Source organism: Malaclemys terrapin, chromosome 4 (assembly GCF_027887155.1).
Source record: "Malaclemys terrapin pileata isolate rMalTer1 chromosome 4, rMalTer1.hap1, whole genome shotgun sequence".
Lineage (NCBI taxonomy): Eukaryota > Metazoa > Chordata > Testudines > Emydidae > Malaclemys > Malaclemys terrapin.
Genome location: NC_071508.1, coordinates 106,299,126 through 106,312,549, shown reverse-complemented (window position 1 = coordinate 106,312,549; position 13,424 = coordinate 106,299,126).

Sequence of the window (13,424 nt, the reverse complement as noted above, 5' to 3'; positions counted from 1 at the left end):
AAAAAATCCAATCTGGATTTTAAAATTGCCAGTGATGGAGAATCCATGGCTTCTAAAAAAAATTAGTTGCCTTTCCCAATGTTACTTTATTTCATATTAGGCAGTGTTGGAAGATATGCAAGCTCCACTAAGCTGTCATTCCCAACAGGGCCTGCTGGTTGTGAAAGAAAGCTGGGAGAGGACAAACAACTTCTTTAAAAACAAAAACAGAAGGCCTTGATAATATAAAAAGAACAGGAGTACTTGTGGCACCTTAGAGACTAACAAATTTATTAGAGCATAAGCTTTCGTGGACTACAGCCAACTTGCATCCAAAGAAGTGGGCTTTAGTCCACGAAAGCTTATGCTCTAATAAATTTGTTAGTCTCTAAGGTGCCACAAGTACTCCTGTTCTTTTTGCGGATACAGACTAACACAGCTGCTACTCTGAAACTTGATAGCCTCTCTATATTATTTGTATTCTTAAGCCTGTACCTGACTTGTTGGCCTCTTGAGCAAAGTGGCCTCTCATTAATCTTTCCCCCCTCTAGGTTACCCTTGCTCCTGTGAGTAGATGACTTCTGCAGAAGTCGAGTTTGAAAAGATCATGATCTTTTCAATTTTTTAACACCTCGTTTCTGTAAAGTATTTTATTCCATTTATGTTGAATTTAAAATGTTTGAACGTTTTTTGCAAATAGCTGGCTCGAACACCACTCACATCTAAAGGAAAATGGATTTATTTGCAGGCAAATTAATTTTTTACTTAAACTGTGATGTACTACCAGCTAGTCTTTTTGAGAGTGAATTATGGGTAAACCTTCTCTTGTCAGGCTGTATGCTGGTCAACAATGCTGGCACTTTGGAGTCGATTCATGCGGTGATATTTTACAATCCAGCGCATTTTGTGTTCATGTTAATTAAAAAAAAATGTGGAATGAAACAAATAAAATGGTGCAGGAGTCAATAAACACTGGGTCATGTTAAATTCTGTGCTGAGCAAGTCTCTTCAGTCTTGTTTTTTATTGAGGAGGTATGAGATGTTGCATAGCTGAATCTCTAGAGTTGATAAACGAGATGGCATTAAACATGTAATCAATAATCAGCACTTTTTCATAGATGGTGGCCGTAGTCCTTTGGGGTACGGCACATTTCTGGAAAGTTGTCAGTGAAGAAATCTGTTTTGTTTCCAGCAGCTTGGCCTGTTTCCTTGGTCACTTCCTGCTATTTTGAGGTTAGTCACCTACCTAACTACACTCTTCTTGAAGTGCCTATTTGTTTTCACACTCCTGTTGGGCCAGATAACATTGTCAGCTGATGTTTTATTTTTTAACAAAGTTCACATCCTTTCTCTGCTTCTTTTTCCAACTGAGTTGCAGTTTTCTCTTCCACAAGTACAGGAGACTGCTCCACGTTTGCACTAACATTTTGTAAATTGAACAACCAGGACGTGTTCACTATGCAGTGCTGTGAACTCCACTTGACTTTTTTTTTTTTTTTTTTTCTTTGCCAGTATTTTTATTGTGGGAATTTCTTTCCTATGCAAAACCAGCCTGTGCTGGAGGACTTGGTGTCCTTTTTTTAAGGGGGAACTCTACAGAATTTCCTCCTCCCACTTGAAGTGTTCTATATAGCCCAGATTAATGGTCTGATTCTGTGACATTGAGGATTCCTCACTGTACAGACGGGAGAGGATCCATTGAAGTTAGTGGGGCTATTCCTGTGAACAGATGCTCTTTACTGTGAATAAGGGGTGTCGCAATGGGGCTCAAGTGAAATTGTGCATTGTCCAGCTAAATGCCTAAAATGTAGTTGTTTGCTGTGGTGTAGTTATGCTGGTCCCACCATATTAGAAAGACAAGATAGGTGAGGTAATATCTTTTATTGGACCAATTTCTTTTGGTGAAAGAGACAAGCTTTTGAGCTTACACAGAGTTCTCCTTCAGTTTTTCTTTGGCCAAAGTTTCCCAAAGGAAAATTCATAGAAAATTTATCTTGCAGCTATTTAGTGGTCTCTTTCCCCCTCCTGCCCCGAAGGAATAGGGCTAAATATATTGCACTGAGAATTCCCATGACCACTAAAACTGTTACTAATATCAGAGGTTGAAGTCCAAATTAAAAAGCAGAGGGGTTAGTAAAAATGAGCCCCTTTTCCCACAGTTTCATATGGGAACATTCTCGCTTAGATAACCCTCTTCACCAATCATGGTTAGAAGCACATATTCTTATCTATCCACTGGAAAGATGGAATGAGATTTAAAAAAAAACAGCAATAGAGACTAAAACTAGCAGCCGCACTAAAGCTCTTGTTAGTAATTCTCACATGCTGATAACCCTAGTTAATGCCAACATGTTATTCTGTTCCTTAGTTAGACACCCACAGAGGTAAATCTTCCTGGATCAAGAAAGAGATTACAGATTTTGGTCCCTGATCCTAGCCTAGGCATCTTTACACACTGGAGCCTGATTTCTCAAGAGGGGAGTCAGAAGAGAGAACCACTTTGGTAATGTGTAGCATCTGAATGGATCTGAGAGTATATTATAAGTGTAGATTACGATTAAGCATGGAGAGAATTAACCTGTGAAGTAGATTACTCCAAGCTCTGAGAAAATCACATCACCTTTCTGTGCCTTAGTTTTCCCAGCTGTAAAATAAGGACAATGGCATTTTATTTCTTCTCCTCTTCCTCCTCCCTGAGCCCTATGGCAGAAAATTGCTCTACAAGAGCTCGGTATTATCTTTTCACTTCAAGGGCATGTTTTTCACTGCAAAGAGTAAAAGCTCTTTCTCAAACATCCTGTGCCTTTATGGGATCTTTTGCCTTCCTGGGTAAATTAAGGCCTAGTTCTGAGCTAAAACTCTAGCTGTCTTGTGAAGACAAATACATGCTGGCCGTGAGCTTGCCTTTCCAAGAAGAGGAAGAGAGTTCATAGTGTTAAATATGTATACTTTTGCCAGGGTGGAAGCTGTTAAAATAGGAGAACTGGAGGACTCTTGTGTCCGTCTCTCTCTAAGCTGAGAAAGTTGAGCTATTAAAATTAGTGAAAGATGACATTACTGTCACCATTCTCGCTCTTTTCCTCTAATACCTCTACAAGAAATCTACATCTCTACTGTGCTGTAATAGAGACTCTGTTGCTTTAGCTTGTGAACAGTTGCCAGGCACCAAGAAGATTAAAGGTGTCCAAGGATATGAGAGCCTCACAGGGTTTGTGTGTTTCCCTGTGTACCAGAGCAAGGGTGATTTCTAATGGGAATTAATTTTAGGAAGCTGAAATCTTCTGTTTCCAGCAAGCAATGTTGATAATATAAAAGAGCTCCCTTTTTAAAGTGAGTGCAAAAATCCTCCAGGGCTAAATTTTTAAGGGGTTCTTAGCTGCCACATTAGATGCCTAAGTCCAAAATTTAGATTCTCACAACCTCCACGTGCTGCTGCCTAAACCTGATAGGTGCCTAAATTCCTTACGTGCCCAAGTTTGTGCTGGTAAAGTCCGCACCTCAGTCCTGACACCTGTGAGCAGCTCCGTGCTTGTCCCATATGCAATGACCAGCTAAGCATTGCCACCCCTATCCTGCATGTGGGGCCTGAGCTGGTACACATGATCAGAGGGTGGCTAAGAACAGGGCTATCACACTGGGCCTCTCACATAACACAGCTGGAAAAAGAGGCACACCCCCTCTCCCCCTACCTTCCCTTTACACCAATGATTAGAGCACTCAAGCAGGTGGGGAAGAGCAGGGTTCACCTCTCCTCTCTGCCTGATGTGGAGCAGGGAATTGAACCCGGTCTCTCCTCCCAGCTGCACTTCTTAACCATCAGGCTCCTGTGTATTCTGGCGTGTGGCACACTCAATATCTCCTATTGAAGCTGCTGTATTCAGGGCCGGCTTTAGGCCAATTCCACCAATTCCCCCGAATCGGGCCCCGCGCTTAAGAGGGCCCCGCGCCCAGTGGCAGGGTCACCCAGAGTGGGGGGGGGGCAAGTGGCAGAGAATCCCTTCCCTGGCTAGAGGCACCTTTTTAATTTTTACTCACCCGGCAGCGCTCCAGGTCTTTGGCAGCGGGTCCTTCACTCGCTCCGGGTCTTTGGCGGCACGTCCTTCAGTGCCGCCGAAGACCCGGAGCGAGTGAAGGACCCGCCAAAGACTAGGAGCATGGCCCGGTGACTACAAGCCCCACGTGTTTTTTTTTTTTTAAGTCATCCCTGTCAGGGCCCCGTCGAAACTGTTCGAATCGGGCCCCGCACTTCCTAAAGCCGGCCCTGGCTGTATTTGTATAAAATCATCACCACACTGCCAAATTTAATATTTATTCCACCAGCCACTTGAGCTGTTAAAAAGTTGCAAAGCTTCCTAGTTGTTCCCTTCCCCCATGCTCTCTTGATTCTGGAATGAAGAGGAGAGGGCACAATAAAAGAAAGGAAGGGCTGGGAACTTCTAGTCTTGCTATCTCATACCAAGGGACAGTCAAAATTAAGAAGTAGCTGATTAAACTGCAGCTCTCAGGGTGGTATCCACAAAGGTACTCATGCACCTAGGGACCCATTTTTCAGGCATCACTGCTCTACACAAAACTTCCCCCATGGCTATTGCTTAACACTATAGGTGCCTAAACTCACTCAGCACCTAAGTTTGTCTTCTGGGCGTGCGCCCTACAGCCTCATTATAGGCTCCCGTATCCTGCCTGCACATGAACACTGCTGCCCCAAGCTAGGTGGCCAGCCACTTATCTAACTCACTCCCCCCCCCCCCCCCCGAACAAGTCACAAACCAGGAAAGGTAGGTATGCAACTGCCCAATCCAGTAGGTGGCCTCTGAGCACATACAGGATAAGACTTCTCCAGATGAGCTCACCTAAAAGAGCCAGGGGAAGGAGGCCCTCCCTTATAAACCAAGGATGTGGAGGACCATCCCTTCCCCAATTCAAGTCCCTCCCACCTCTTCCTAAGAGGGAGGAGGAGAGGGGCTTTGAACATGGATTTGGCACCTCTCAGGTGAGTGCCTGCACCCCCCTCGACTGTGGAATAGTGTGATTTTAGGTTTCCCTCAATCTCTCCTCTTGAAGTTCCACTTTTATTAAACAATTGACTAATTCAATATCAAGTGGGCTAAAGCCAGCATTGGACTGACTCTCTAGCTCAGCGGTTAGAGCAGTTATCTGAGAACTAGTAGAGCCCTGGTCTAATCTCTTCTCCACTGTAGGAAGAAGGGGGCTTTGAACAGGGGGTTTCCCATAGCCTACATGAATAAGTTAGGCTAATGATCAAAGAGAAGAACCCTCCCTCAACTGTTTTGTTTCTGGCCTACCCATCATTTAAGCAGCTGAACGCCTGGATCTTGGTTTACTAGCAGAGACAGGCATCTTCCAGCAGCCTGAACTGAGAAGTTCATCAAGAGAGGAGTGGGGTTTAGCGAACACTCCTCTTGTCAATGTTTCCATTGGCTAGCTTAGGCAAGGCGCCATCTATTGTGCTGGCATTGTGTCTCCCAGGCTAAGGCGCCTATGTTTCCTGATGCACCTAACTTGGGTTTATGGATCATAGTGTTTTTTTCCCTCAGTGCCACAACACTCCACATTGCAAGTCCTGTCCTGGCTCCCACTTCACTGCCACAGAACGTCGCTGAGGCAAAAAAATCATAGCAAGATTCCAAAAAGGGATTGGGCTCTGAAGCACATGGAACTGACCTTTGTATCAGTGACAGGATATAGAACACAATGGCTCTCATGGACAATTCATTAAAGACCCTTTTAGAATGGAGATGCTTGTGGAACCTTAAAAGACAAGTGTTACTATAACTATATGGTGCACTCTGTTATAATTGGTCACTGCATGTACGTTGTACTACATGAGAAGTAAAATGTTCACTTTTAAAAGGTACTGGTAGTTTCTATTGTATGTGTTTTAAAAAAAAAAAAAAAACAACCCAACCATTTAATAGGTGGAGAAAAAGACTTAACGGACTTGAATTTATCTGTGCTTAGAGAGTTTTCAAAGCACCCTGCAAACACTTCTGTTTCAAAGCATGTGTTTCTTTATCTATGAGAAGCTAAACACTGGATAATTATTTAATTGGTTCCCCCTTCCCCCATGGCATCGCTGTAGCCCAGGCTTGCAACAGGATAATTATAGCTTCCATTTAAAAAGAAAATGTCAATACAAAATGGTTATTTTGATTTCTCTTTTCCCCCTTTGATTTACCTGCAGATGATGGTCAGTAAGGTGAGAGAAGCTCTCCTCAACTCTGTGAGAAATGTCATGTTTAATACGAATTAAATTTAAAAGGCACCCAGCCCAAGCTGTAGATGTGCCATAGTGAGCAGTTGGTTTAGTATCAGGAACTCAGGCCACATTCTAGTTCTGCTAGACAGAACAGTGTCAGAGCAGAACACCTTGGAGAAAGAGCTGGCTCTGATAAATTCATACCTCAGCCTCAGGCAGGGAAAGTTTCTTATTCTTAGAGCTGACAGTATAACCTGCTTTCACTCCCACTCAGGCCAGCAGGACAGCTGGCTAATCAGTTTGCTAGGAAGTGTTGGGTTTTAGGGATGTTGAGCCTTCATCATAAATGGAAATAATACCGGGGAAAAAGCAGGAGTGCTGATTACTCTAGTCCCTTTGAAAGCACTCCAAGGAAGAAATGTACAGGGTTTTATCAGAATTTATTCTTTGATAGCTGGTAGGGGTTGGCAGGTGGAAAGCCATAGTCTTCATCTATCTTGATTAGAGAGGTGCATGTAACATACACACTATTAAAAAGTCAACATTTGCCAACTGTTATCACAGTTTGCATAGGAAGCTTCTCCAATGCCATGCAGCGGAAAAAGCTGTGGCAATTTCAGAGCACATTATCACTTGAACTTTTAGTTGTTTTAACTAATTTGATTGTAAACTGTAGCAAAGCCAGGACACCAGTGTTTGGTACTAGTCATGTTTAGCTGAAACCTAAGGTTAAACACAACTAGCAACAAACGTGTGTCCTGGAAAAAGGCATATGTAACATCTACACTAGAATGTACAATCGTATTAATTAACAAGTGTTAACTCATGATTAAAAATTCCTGTGTGGATACATTCCTGTGTAGCAGCTATTGGCAAATGCTGACTTTTAATGATGACCACTCCATGGCCCCAGTTCTGCAAACACAGTCACTGTGACTAAGCCCAGGGCCATCACTGAAACCATTCCCATGAGTAAAGTTACTCTCATGCGTAAACATTAGCAGAACCAGAGCCCTAAGTGCTTCTGTGTGTACTGTGAATATGTACATGACTTCTGGTAAGTCTAACTCATTTGAAAATATAACACCCAACATATTCTAACAAACATTTTCAAGTGCTAGTGTATGCAAGGCGAGCTGTATGTTACATGTGCTAACTGACTCAGGTCACTGAGCCATAAGCTGTCCCATAGGATTCCCCTCAACTAGCTAATATGCTAAAATACAACTCACCTTATCTACACTAGGTCTTTGAAATGTATCTGTTAATTGGAAACCCACAGATCACCACACTTACCTTCACACCAAGAAATCTGCTAGCTGCAGCCAGTCACTCACACACCACAGAATATACTCCAAGGAGAAAGTCCATGCTATGCAGCTTAACTGCCTTCACCAAACAAGGACACCCCACATGGAATGGGGCACCCAACTACCCCAAGAGAATCTGCTTCAATATTGGGAGGAGGCGGGGGGGCACGGCAGAGGCAAACAAACGAAACAAAAAACAACCAACCAAAATCCCCTGGCCGCAAAGCCCATGTTGTCACCTACCGCACAGGTTCAGTGAGGGGGATCATTGAACAATTACAACCCTACTCAATGGAGACCACATTCTAATAGAAATATTTCCCAGCCACCTTCTTCTGGCCTTCAAACAACTCACGAAGTTCATCATCAGAAGCAAGCTCCCCACAGACCAGAACACACCAACTCAAAGCCGTGCCCAACCCTGCCAGAACAACAAATGCAAAACCTGTAGGCATATCTCCGCTGGATGAGGATCAACACCCACTCCTGCAACCACACCTTTCACGAGCTATGGGGCCTACACATGCCTATCACAGGATCCTGTGCACTAAATGCCCCAATAACTATTATATGGGTGAAATGAGACACTCACTATGCTTTGAGTGAACTCACACAGAAAAATGATAAAAGCCAAAAACCCCACATCATCCATGCGTGAGGAGTATTGTTCACAAAGTGATCCCTCCATATCTGACCTCTTAGTCCTCATCCTGCACAACACCTACAAGAGATAAGCCAGAAAGCATTAAATTAATAACTTTGCTAGACACTAAAAATCATGCACTCAGTAAAGACACTGGGGCTTATTACAACAATCTGAAACCCATTAACACCCCTTGGTTCCCCTCATGCTGGGCTTTTTTGGGGGGGCTTATGATTGCAGAGATGTTAACTGCGACAAAGAGTCCTGTGGCACCTTATAGACTAACAGACGTTTTGGAGCATAAGCTTTCGTGGGTAAATACTCAATTCAGAGTGAAGTATCAGAGGGGTAGCCGTGTTAGTCTGAATCTGTAAAAAGCAACAGAGGGTCCTGTGGCACCTTTGAGACTAACAGAAGTACTGGGAGCATAAGCTTTCGTGGGTCAGAACCTCACTTCTTCAGATGCAAGTCTGAAGAAGTGAGGTTCTGACCCACGAAAGCTTATGCTCCCAGTACTTCTGTTAGTTTCAAAGGTGCCACAGGACCCTCTGTTGCAATTCAGAGTGAGTATCTTATGCTCCAAAACATCTATTAGTCTATAAGGTGCCACAGGACTCTGTCGCTTTTTACAGATCCAGACTAACATGGCTATCCCTCTGATACTTGAGGTGTTAACTGGCCACTTCAGCTTGAATGGGTGCTTACAATATCTGTTAACTACACCCAACTTTTGATCTATAACATCACACTGTAGGATGTCAACATTATGGTGGCTAGGAGCAGTAATTTCTAGTTAGTGCGATATATGTGGTCAAAAGTTTTTAAAAACAGAACCAAAGTAAAAGAGGGAGTCATTGCCAGTGCCTTCTTCTAACAGAAGAGTGCAAAGTAGAACTACTCAATTGATAATATCCATCCATTCTCCTCTTCCACCCTGTTGCATAATATAAGAACATTCACAAATATGGGCCTTTACCATTTAGAATAAAAGCAATTATTTCTTTATGCAATTTATAAACCACCTGTGGAATTATCTGTCCCAGGAGGGCCTTGAGTCAAAGACATTTGGCAGCATTTTAAAAAGTAACTACATCCATTTACAGGCCTAACACTATTTCTAGCTATGCTAAAAAAGGCCTACAAACAATCAAAATCCATGTTACAGGAAGTAAAACAATCACCCCTGGGGAATCATGCACACTGTCTGCCCCTCACTAACTACACTATGGATAGGGTTGCCAGGCATCTAGTTTTCAACCGGAATGCCTGATCAAAAAAGGACCCTGGCAGCTCCAGTCAGCACCGCTGATCGGGCTGTTAAAACTATAGTCAGCGGCGCAGCACGGCTATGGCACGCTGCCTGCCTGCCCTGGCTCTGCGCAGCTCTCCGGAAGTGGCAAGCATGTCCGGCCCCCTAGGCGCAGGGACAATCAGGGAAGTTCTGTGTGCTGCCCCCACCCCAAGCGTCGGCTCCGCAGCTCCCATTGGCTGGGAACCGTGGCCAATGGGAGCTGCAGGAGTGGCACCTTGAGGGTGTGTGGTCACGCGTTTAGCCCTCTGGCCCCACCGCCTAGGTGCTGGAAGGAAATGCCAGCCGCTTCTGGGAGCTGCGCGGAGCCAGGGCAGGCAGGGAGCTTGCCTTAGCCCTGCTGTGCCACCGACCTCCTGCCCCAGTTTGGAACCCGCACCCGTAACCTAACCCTGCACCCTCTCCCACACTGCTACCCCAGCCCTGAGCCCCTCCCGCGCCCAAACTCCCTCCTGGAGCCCGCACCCCGCATCCCCTCCTGCACTGAACCCTCTGCCCTACCCCTCCCGCACACCTGGCCCCAGCTCGGTGCCCCCCTCCTCCACCTCAACCCCCTCATTCCCAGCCCCACCCCAGAGCCTGCACCCCCAGACTGAGCCCTCATCCCTCCTGCACCCCAGCCCGGACCCCCCTCCCACATCCTGAACTCCCCTCATTTATGGCCCCACCCAAGAGCCTGCACCCCCAGCTGGAGCCCTCACTACCTTCTACACCCCAACCCCCTGCCCTAGCTCAGTGAAAGAGTGACGGTGGGGGAGAGCGAGCGATGGCGGGAGAGGGGATGGAGTGTGTGTGGGGGGCGGGGTGTCAGAGAAAGGACGGGGCAAGGGTGTTCGGTTTTGTACAATTAGAAAGTTGGCAATCCTAACTGTGGACCTAGAGTAGGTGATTTTAAGTTTTTCTTTCACCATCTTTTGAAGCATCAGCTACAGGATCTTGATGGCTGTATAACACCCTAATAGATGATGGATTAATCATTAATGGAATGATCTGGCAAAGAAATCCCCTTGGCCCTGGTTTTCAAAGATATTCCTCGGCCCCCAGTGTTGCAAGGCCTAAGTGACTTAGGAGCCTAAATCTCATTTTCAAAATTATTTAGGCCAAGATCTTCAAAGGTATTTGGGTGTCTAACTCCCACTGATTTCAAATACACATCAGTTTTTAAATTTCTTAGGTTTTGCAATGCTGAATGTAGCAATGCCTAGATATCTTTAAAAATGTGGCCCTTTACTCTTCTGAGCCCCTACTATCAATCGGAATGTAAAAATTACATTTTTTATTATGTCAACTACTTTAAATAATAGAAGTTTAATCCGCCAAATGCTTAAATCTTTAGGCAGTGCTGTGCTGCGTAGAACCAACTACCAACCTTGCTTAGACGCAATGGCAGATATCAAATGCACAGGGGATGTCATTGAGGGGACTGAGCAGCTAGGGCTTAGAACATGAGCGTTAGGAAAATGAGATACATGGGCCCAGCTCCTCTGAGATATTTAGACACCTCACTCCCATTCAGACCAGCAGGAGTGAAGTGCCTTTAAGGATCTGGGCCCTGGTATCAGTACCTGGGACATAGGCAGTCAGGTTCAGTGATCAGAGCAGAGTCCATCCCAAAGAACTCAGAGCCAGAAGCCAGCAGGCAGAGCCAAGGGTCAGAGTAGAAATTGGTGTCAAGGGTCCAAATTAGGGTTGCCAACTGTCTAATCACACAAATCCAAACAACCCCGCCCTGAGGCCATGCCTCTTCTCCAAGGCCTCGCCCTACTCACTCCATTTCCCCTCCTTCCCCCACACTCACTCACTTTCACCTGGTTGCAGTAGGGGATTGGGGTGCGGGCTCTGGGCTGGGGCAGAGGGATTTAGAGTGTGTGGGAAGGAGCGCCAGGCTGTGCCTGGGGCAGGGGGTGTGAGATCTGGGAGGGATTTGGGGTGCAGGCTCTGGGGTGGGGTGTGAGATCTGGGACAGGAGAGGGTGCGGGGTGCAAGCTCTGGGAGGGCTTTTGTGTGGTGGAGGGGGCTCAAGGCTGGGGGAGAGGTTAGAATGCAGGAAGGGGTGCAGGCTCCAGGAAGGGGCTCAGGGCAGGGGTGTGGGCTCTGGCTGGACAGCGCTTACCTCAGGCAGCTCCCGGTCAGCGCCTCCTTGCCTGCCCTGGATCCGCACCTCTCCCAGAAGCAGTTGGCAAGTCCCTGTAGCCCATGGTGGGGGTAGGAGTCTCCACGCACTGCCCGCATCCTCAGCGCCAACTCTGCAGCTCCCATTGGCTGGGAAATGTGGCCAATGGGAGCTGTGGGAATGGAGCCTGCCTTACCCCGCTGTGCTGCCGACCAGGAGCCACCAGAGGTAAGCGGGCCCAGGGGTCTCCACGTGCTGCCCCCTTCACGCACTGCTCCCAGAAGTGGTCAGCACATCCCTGCAGCCTGTGTGCTGCCAGCGCCTGCAGGCACTTGCCCTCACCGCTCCCATTGGTCTCAGTTCCCGGCCAATGGGAGCTCCAGAGTGGGCGCTCAGGGCACAGGCAGCACCCAGGGAGGAGGGGGGGCACAAGAACATGCTGGCCACATCGGGAGCAGTGCAGGGCCAGGGCAGGCAGGGAGCCTGTCTTTGCCCTGCTGCACCACTGACCAGACTTTTAGTGGCCTAAAATCTCCCAGGCTGGCTTCAGTAGCCTCCCAGAGATAGAGCTCAAATCCAGTAGCCTCCTGGCAAAACCATCCAAATAGGGATATCTGGAGACTGTAGTGAGGCAAGGTTGGAACCATAGCCAGAAGTAAGCAGGCACTATCACAATCATGAGTAAATGCTTTGCACAACCACTTACCTGCTGGTGGGCTTAAGAACCTGTCTACTGACCTTTCCAATCAATCAGGCAGTGTAGCCAATCAGGTAGCTTAGTAAGGCCAGCTGCTGCATTCATTAGGTTGCCTGGAGACTGACTCCAATGCAGGCCTTTCTTCCAGACCGGCTCTGCTACTGTCCCTGATTCCAAACACCTGGTGTCACTCTCAAGCTGCAGCCCCCATCCCCTGACCAACCACAGCAGGAGCAGCAGCAGTGCCCTAAAAGTGGGGCAGGCCAGAGGTGCCTGAACCATGGACCCCGCCCGACCCTGCCATGTCGTCTCCCCCGCCCCCCACGAGTCCCCATGCCCACACTAACCCTTCCCTCAAGAGCCCACCCACCCACCGTCCCTTCCCCCTAAGAACCTGCCTGCACACCACCCCTTTCCCCAGAACCCGCCCCCCGCTCACTCCTCTCCAACCTTTCCCCCTCTCTCCCATTGCTCATCCTTACAGCCATAGGTGTTGGAACTAGGGGTGCTACTGCACCCTCTGGTTGAAGTGGTTTCCATCATCCAGCGCCCTTGAACCACAGTGCAGTATTGCAGTGTACACTAAAGGTCCAACCATGCAAGATCCCAGAACATTAAAAATAAAGTAAGTTGACAAGAACAGAATTTAAAAAAATGTTTTAAGTTTTCCGCAAGCTTAGCCTTGGTGAAAGTTGCCAAATTGACAGCGCTAGGGACTGAATCTGTTTTCTGTCCGCTAATTACAGGACAGAGAACAGTATCCACAAAACACTATGAGCGCACTGATGGGTCTCAGCAGTACAACAGCAGAGATTCACTCTTTGAATTATATGCTGAGGCTGCCAATAAAGGTGCATGGTGCCATACAGAGGCAGATTACCATTCTGTGGGGCCCTGGGCCAGAGCAAGTGGGTGTCCTATCCCACCTCTTCCACCTGCAGTACCCCCCATCCTTCCCAGTGCTTCTGCTGGGGAAATGAAGTTGGGGTGTGGGGGCTTGCTTTGTCCAGTTCCCTGTTCAGCACTCTTGCCGGGGAGCAGGGTCGGGGCTTGCCCCACTCCCCAGCAGGCATGCCGGGCAGGCAGAGCAGGGAAAGTCCCCGTACCCCTACCCTGCTCCCTGGCAGGAGCGCCAGGTGGGTGGGAGTGGTTC